The following is an 8,959-nucleotide window of genomic DNA, read 5'->3' as shown; positions in this document are numbered from 1 at the left end:
TTTACAGTCCCACATGACTATAAAAATTTAGATCCTTAAGGAAATTGGATCTTTATGAAAACATTTGATCTTTTGAAAATACGATCTAGCTTTTACCCTAGATAAGTTTTCCGGAATAACCCTTCACCGGTGTTTGCGAAATGTTTTTGTGGGTTTGGTGGGTTTCAGATTTGAAAATTTTAGCTCAAAACTTGCGGTTTTGTGTCACCCACTTGCTAACCTTGTATTGGGAAATCAACACGTCCAATATACTTGCTCCGTATATTACCTTTCGATAAACTACCGTCCGGTTGTAAAGGAAAGCGTTGAACAAGCAACTGTTAAGGCAATGTCCCCTGGCATGCTTTTAATTATGGTCTATAACGTGTCGGATGCAATTACTATCCTTTGTAGGAGCAATAGTAAAGCTCACCCTATAGTTTTTCGGTCTGGCACAAGGTCCTGTCTTTGACCATGCTATGCAACCATAATTCTTACGGTTGATACCCGATTTGGTTCAGGTGACCTAATGAATTCCAGGTGAATTCCTAGGATTTTACGTTCAATGGTAATGAACGCATTGAAAATGGGTTTTCAGAAAACAAATCGGTTTTAATTTGATCAAAATATTTTCTCGTTCAAGCTCGAGTTTAGATATCATCGAATTCCATGAGTTTATAATTCTCAATCTTTAAAGTCAATCTCTAGGATTGAGTAATATCAGGCTTAAAAGCTGATTTTTAATCTTTAAGGAGATTATCCTTTCTGGGGGTCTGATTCATTAGTCTTATCAAGCTAATTTGCACGGCGCCCTCCCCATTTTACGAGAGAGATCCTCTCATGGTTAGGATAAGTCTGACCACTTGGCGACCCTGTTTGATGCTGAGGTTCGTGGATTTCCTGCTGATTTTAGTGATGACTTTTCTAGATTTTTCGTCAACCTACAGCTGGTCTGGACGACAACTTCATGACCTAAATCAAGAAGCGCGTGTCTTTTTCAGAAGACTTTCCTTCCTTTTAATTATGGAATTGATTCATCGTGTAGATTCATCTTTCTTTCAAATATATTACAGTTTTCCGGGTAAAATGGTTAATTTTGTCCAAAACAAAAGTATCTTTGTACAAAATATGTGATATATGTTTTAAAGAACTTGGTAAATTTTTCCCACACTTGGCTTTTATTTTTCTTTCTTTGCCTTTTTATTGTCCTCTATTCCATTTTAAATGAATTCTAGCATTTTGGGTTGTTTCTCAATTTATGTCCTTTTCGAGGTAACAATAATTTCGGTGTTAACACCTAGTTTTATCGTTCATAAATATGTATAAACATGAATTTGAATTCATTTAATTGAAAATTTTGAAAAATTTTACTAGAATTGGGTAGTCAGTATATAAGACTAGGGCTGTTCTTTATTATCAGAGAGCACTAGATTCTAATACAACTACTGCGTTACTAGTATTTTTAATGGTAACCAAGTGTATAAGTCAAAAATTTTTTAAAAATCCGAAAGAATTTAACCCCTTCCCATACTTAAGATCTTGCAATGCCCTCATTTGCAAGAAATCAGTAACAATTTAAATTATTGAGGGTGATTAGCGTAGAAAAATGATTAAATTTTACCAAAGTTTCTAAACATATTGGCGTTTGTTTGCTGAATGATAAATGGTGCACATCATTTGTTCATTCCGTCTTGTTGTTACATCACATTTGTTTTTTGTTTTGTCGTCAAAAGTACTAGCTTTTGCTGAACTTAATGCCAGTATTTGAAAATGCGCTGTTTTACCCTGTTGTGTACAATTGACAATATACATACATACAAATATAAACATGCACGGTAATTTGAAATGGAACTTAAAATCCCACTTTCAAATCAAATATGAAATATTAGTACCAAATAATAAAAATATTAAACAATACATTAATGTATCACAATATCATATGTTTAAACATAAATAAAGAAAAATAGTAAAAAGTTAAAAATCATAAAAATCACCAACAGGAACTATATCAATCTGGATAGGGGTTCCAGTTCATGTCGTCGTCCGGGTTCCATGGTTGGTGATAGGTGTACTGGTAGGCCTGGTTAGGGTGGTAGAGAGTATATGATGGTCTCATCTCGGGCTGGTGTGGAGGATAGTAAGAGGGTCGGGTCGAAATGTAGTGATCCTGAGGTGACAGCCGGCTCATAATCTGACGCTGATGATAGTCCCATCTATCATGCTGTCGTTGCCTGGAATGCTCGTAATCATTCCGGGCTTGCCACTGCTCCATCCGACGAAATCTCTCCCCATTTGTCATATCTACCTCATCTACACGCTGGTAGACGTCAGTCATAGCCTCCCTAATGACATCCCTAATGTCATCCGCTTCCTCCATTTCCTCATCTGAAACTCTCTCTACCTGAGGATGACTACCTTCATAGGGTACTGGCTGGTTGCGTCTGCTCTTTAATACCTTAGCACCCTGATAGACCTTTAATCCTAAAGGCTCAACCTGTTCCCTACATTCCAAAAGTGGACCCCCTTGGTCCCTATCTACACTCAAATACTCTCCAATGAGAGTAACAAAAATACCTCCTCCTATAATCCCCCCTTCCTGTATTCCTTCCACCATCTTAGACAAATAAAAACCAACACAGTAGGGGATATTAACAAAGCTTCTTGGGTCTCGAATACACTTTAGGTAAAATAAATCAGGTAAGGTCATTTTCTCCTTATTGTGACCTCTCTGTGTAATCGAGTTAGCTAGAAATCTATGAATTATACGAAGTTCGGCTTTGTTAATATGTAAGTAGGAGTGTTTTTCTCCCAGCGTAAAAACATTATAGTTTGACATACGCCTCCAGACGGCGTTCGCGTCAAAATTCCTATCTACCCTTTCACCACGATAAATCAAATTCATACAATCGGGTAAATCTGTAATGCTCTGGCCATGTCCAACGTGGACATCCTGTACATCCTACGGCCAAGTATAAATCTAAGAAAACTTCTATCATCTAATCTATCTACATCTACATTTAATGCTATAGTACTCATCAGCTCAACATACCATTCCTTATATACAGGTCTACGAATGGTGAATAGACGTTCCCAATCGGTAAAAGAAGAACTGCCATACCTTTGGATCAGATGCTCCCTAACTGAGTTAGCTAGTTGGACCCTTTCCAAAGGATCCCAATCGATTACCCTTGGCACCTCTACATTTTTCAGTAGCAGTTTGAATTTGTTACTTTGATATGATGGGTAATCTCTCCAGCTTCTATCGAATCTCAGATTAGGATGCAACGTGTGTTCAGGAATTGTTGGGTATTCTACTGGTGGATGCATCGGAAATACTGTGAAGGCATCAACAAATTGTAGCAGATCATAATAAGGTACGTGTTGATCAGGCTGTTGTTGTGGTTCCTGTTGTAGTTCTTGTTCAGGTTCATATTGCATTTCTGGCTCAGGTTCCGGTTGTGGTTGTCTAGATGATGATGATGAACCTCCAGTTTCAGTATTAGTAAATCTCTGCAAAACACATTAAACACAAAATTTGTGCATCCAAATATGCATTAGTGTTAGCAAAATAACAAATTAACACAATTACAATAACATGCTAAATCAAAATAAAACTTATACACATTTTCATAATTTTAACAATTCTACACTTTTTTCAAATAAGCATATATGAAAATGTATACAAAGTTCATAAGCATTTAACTCAAATACTACGTAACATGTTAAAACATCCATTACTAACAATTAAACAAGTTTTAAATGGCATTTACATCAATTTAATCAAGTTCATGAATTTTATACCTAAAAAGTCCACTTTAATTCTCAAAAATCATGTTTAGGATCAAAGTTTGGATCATTTAGTTACCTAAACATGTTACACTACTTAATTTAGCAATAATTCATGACAAAAATTGGCCATAACCTGTTTATATCAAAAAGCCCCAAATTTCTCAAGAACACAAACCCTAGATTCCTAAAATTTTTGAAGTTTTTGGCTTCAAATCATGTTAAATAGCATCAATCTAGGTTATACATGCATTAAATACTAACAATTTAACTCTAATTACACTAGAAACTAACAAAATCAAATTAGGTAAAATATAGCTCAAGAACACTAAAAATTAAATTTAAAGAGGTTTAGGGATGAAATTGTTACCCTTTTTGATAAACTCCTTATCAAATTCATGTTTAGAGCGGATTGTAGCAAGAAATTTGGTGAATTTTGGTGGAAAAATGGTGATTTTAGAGATGTATGTTTGTGTATGCTCGTATGTATGTATGTGTGAAAGTGGAGACAGAGAGCAGCTCGCTGCCAGTTTTGTTTCTGGCCTGATTTCCAGCCTCATACGATCGCATGAGGTTGCAGTGCAAACCCCATGCGATCGCATGGGTCTGCTATTTATTTATTTATTTATTTTATTTATAAAAACCTTTTACTTTTAACATAACATAATTAAATTAAATTTTTAAAATTTTGCTTTCCTTTTAGGAGTGAGGGTGTTTCAGAACGATGTCCTAGTCCGTCCCTCGACAAAATTTTAAAATTTGTCAATTTAAAGCGAGGTTTTAAAAGTAAAGATTTTTGGGTTTTTTAATGTGTTTGGCATACTTTAATTCAATAAGATTAAAAATAATGATAATAAAAGTTCTCGTCCCTCCCTTGGGTAGAGCAATTTCGGTTCAACGACCTAGTTTTCAACTCACGACGAATTTTAAAAATCATATTTTTAACTTAACGAAATAAAGTAAATTTTTGTTTTTAAATTCACACCAAACTTAAATTTAAAATGCATAAAATTAAAAATTCATTTTATTAAAAATTCATACCAAATTTATATTATATTTTTGTTTTTATACATACAAACTTATATTAAAAACATAAAATTTTCAAATATTTACAAATTTAAATATATTGATTTAAAAAGTTTACAATAATAAATTAATATTAATATATTAATTTTAAAAACAAAGTAAAAATAAAATTAAAAATCTTTTTGGTCTTTTATCCCACTTTAATCAATCAAATATTATCAAAAATATACGCCCCTCTTTTCGGTAAAGTAATTTCGGTTATATTACCTAGTTTTACTCCTGACGAATTTCTGAAATATTTTGGGTTGATTGATTAAAGATATTTATACCTTAAGAATAAACGGTAAATTTCGCAGTGATGTAATAAATTTTTATATGATATCAATAATTTCGGCCGCAAAACCTAGTTTTATTGAATACCAATTTAATACTTTATAGCGAACAATTTAGCGTTTATTATCAAAAGGTTAAAATCAATAGAATAAAAATAAAAACTGTACATACTTACCTGTGAGATAGAATTCTCAGTGACCTGCTTTAGCCCACTCATAAGATAGTCGGACTAATTGGTTTTTCCATAGCTACATAGGCATAACCTCAAGCATTCAACGATTTTTCTTCGAAACATATGAACGACCCTTCTCTGCATAAAGTAATGAACTCGATATTGGAATATGTCTGATTCCTCGAGCATTTTCCTTCGTGTGACAATTTTCCGAATTTGTGACATCTTTCAAGGTGTCGTGCTCTTCTTTTCGCTGCGGATTTTGATTTTTCTTTACCAAAATGTAACTTATTATGTTCGTTCCTGAGTTCTTTTCTTACTCCGTCCAATTTGGCTCTTATTACTGATACCAGGTCACTCGGGAGTGTGTCATTATTACATTTAGTGATCAAAGCGTGTAGCATTAGACCATGGTTTAGATCAAAGGAATTCTTCATCTCGTAAAACCTAAAAAAAATAAAAATTCAGAATGGGGGGAGAATACTAGTTCTTTAGGGTCTGCAAGGGAAAGACCATTCGGATTCCATTCTCGAGAACTACACGAAAACAGAATATCTAACTCTAACAGAAATATAAATTACCCTAAAAAGATTCGAACCTCCCCACACTTAGTTAGCTGTGGTGTCGAATTATGATTAACTTCGTTGTCAACTTCCATCGGATCATGTACGAAATATTTAACTCTGTGACCATTAACTTTAAATTCAATCCCATTTGAATTTATTAACTCTATTGTTCCATATGGGAAAACTCTTTTGACTATGAATGGTCTAGACCATCTTGATTTCAATTTTCCAGGAAATAGCTTGAATCGTGAATTGAAAATAAGAACTCGGCCTCCTTCCTTAAATTCTTTTGAACTTCTGATTCTTTTATCATGCCATTTCTTCGTTCTTTCTTTATAGATTAACGAATTTTCGTATGCTTCATGTCTTAATTCTTCTAATTCGTTTAGTTGACTTAATCGTAGACGTCCGGCTTCATCTAAATCAAGATTACATGTCTTCAAAGCCCAAAATGCTTTATGTTCAATTTCTACTGGAAGATGACATGCTTTTCCGTAAACGAGTCTAAAAGGTGTGGTTCCAATTGGAGTTTTGTAGGCTGTTCTAAAAGCCCAGAGTGCATCCTCCAATTTCATGGACCATTCCTTCGGATTTGATCCTACGGTTTTCTCTAGAATACGTTTTAAAGCTCGGTTGGTATTTTCAACTTGTCCACTTGTTTGTGGATGATAAGCAGTGGAGATTTTATGAGTTACTCCATATCTTTTGAGAACTTTCTCAAGTTGATTGTTACAAAAATGAGTACCCCGATCACTTATTAAAGCTTTCGGTGTTCCGAACCTTGCAAAAAGACATTTTAAGAAGTTGACTACAACTCGTGCATCGTTAGTCGGGAGAGCTTGTGCTTCCGCCCATTTAGATACATAATCAATGGCAACGAGAATGTAGAGATTATTATGAGATTTTGGAAATGGACCCATAAAGTCAATACCCCAAATGTCAAATACTTCACATACTTGAATGACATTTTGTGGCATTTCATCACGTTGACTTATTTTTCCGGCCCTTTGACAAGCATCACAGGATTTGCAAAGAAGGTGTGTGTCTTTGAAAATTGTAGGCCAATAGAATCCAGCATCGTAAACTTTTCTTGCTGTGAGTTGAGGCCCATAATGACCTCCTGTTGGTCCTGTGTGACAATGGTTTAAGATTTTAGTAGCTTCATCTCCGAATACACATCGGCGTATTATTCCATCGAGACAACTTTTGAATAAATGTGGATCTTCCCAGAAATAGTGTTTTATATCACTAAAGAATTTCTTTCGTTTTTGGTACGATAATCCTTTTTCAAGGAATCCACATACTAAGTAGTTTGCATAGTCTGCAAACCATGGAATTTCATTATAATCTATCTTCAATAGATATTCATCAGGAAAGTTGTCTTGTATGACCGATTCATTTAAAACTTCTAATTCAGGATTTTCAAGACGAGAAAGATGATCAGCGACGAGATTTTCCGCTCCCTTTTTATCTCGGATTTCAATATTGAACTCTTGTAAGAGTAAGATCCAACGGATTAATCGTGGTTTAGCATCTTGTTTCGAAAATAGGTATCTAAGAGCAGAATGGTCGGTATAGACCACCGTTTTAGCTAGAACGAGATATGAACGAAATTTTTCAAAAGCAAAGACGATAGCAAGGAGTTCTTTTTCAGTAGTTGTATAATTCGTTTGTGCTCCTTGTAACGTCTTACTAGCATAATAAATAGGTTGAAATCGTTTTTCAATCCTTTGTCCTAAAACGGCTCCCATTGCAAAATCACTTGCATCGCACATAAGTTCAAATGGTAGATTCCAATTTGGAGTTATCATAATCAGCGCATTAGTGAGTTTTTCTTTAAGAATATTAAAAGATTTGATGCATTCATCTGAAAAGATGAATGGAGCATCTTTTTCTAGGAGTTTATTAATAGGAGTGGCAATTTTAGAAAAATCTTTTATGAAACGTCGGTAAAAACCGGCATGCCCTAGAAAACTCCTAACTCCTCTAACGTTGGTGGGATGTGGAAGTTTAGCAATTACATCTACTTTAGCTCTATCCATTTCAATTCCTTCCTTTGAAATTTTATGTCCAAGAACGATGCCTTCTTTAACCATGAAATGTCATTTCTCCCAATTAAGAACTAGATTTGATTGTTCGCATCTAATAAGCATTCGTTCAAGATTAACTAGACATGATTCAAATGTATCACCGAAGACTGAAAAGTCATCCATGAAAACTTCCATGCATTCTTCTATCATGTCGTGAAAAATCGCCATCATGCACCTTTGAAAGGGTGCAGGGGCATTGCAAAGTCCAAATGGCATGCGTTTGTAAGCGAAAGTACCATAAGGGTACGTGAATGTGGTTTTCTCTTGGTCCTCGGGTGCTATTGGAATTTGAAAGTATCGGGAAAAACTATCAAGAAAACAATAGTAACTGTTTTCGGCTAATCTTTCCAACATTTGATCAATAAAGGGTAAGGGAAAGTGATCTTTTCTGGTGACTGCAAGTGGTTATGATACTATTTGGGTAATAGTTGATCGTCTCACCAAGTCAGCACACTTCCTGCCAATAAGAGAAGATGACAAGATGGAGAAATTAGCACGACTGTATTTGAAGGAAGTCGTCTCCAGACATGGAATACCAATCTCTATTATCTCTGATAGGGATGGCAGATTTATTTCAAGATTCTGGCAGACATTACAGCAAGCATTGGGAACTCGTCTAGACATGAGTACTGCCTATCATCCACAAACTGATGGGCAGAGCGAAAGGACGATACAAATACTTGAAGACATGCTACGAGCATGTGTTATTAATTTCGGAAACAGTTGGGATCGACATCTACCGTTAGCAGAATTTTCCTACAACAACAGCTACCATTCAAGCATTGAGATGGCGCCGTTTGAAGCACTTTATGGTAGAAAGTGCAGGTCTCCGATTTGTTGGAGTGAAGTGGGGGATAGACAGATTACGGGTCCGGAGATTATACAAGAAACTACCGAGAAGATCATCCAAATTCAACAACGGTTGAAAACCGCCCAAAGTCGACAAAAGAGCTACGCAGACATTAAAAGAAAAGATATAGAATTTGAAATTGGAGAGATGGTCATGC

Source organism: Rutidosis leptorrhynchoides, chromosome 1, assembly GCF_046630445.1.
Source record: "Rutidosis leptorrhynchoides isolate AG116_Rl617_1_P2 chromosome 1, CSIRO_AGI_Rlap_v1, whole genome shotgun sequence".
NCBI lineage: Eukaryota > Viridiplantae > Streptophyta > Magnoliopsida > Asterales > Asteraceae > Rutidosis > Rutidosis leptorrhynchoides.
This window is presented reverse-complemented; position numbering follows the sequence as displayed.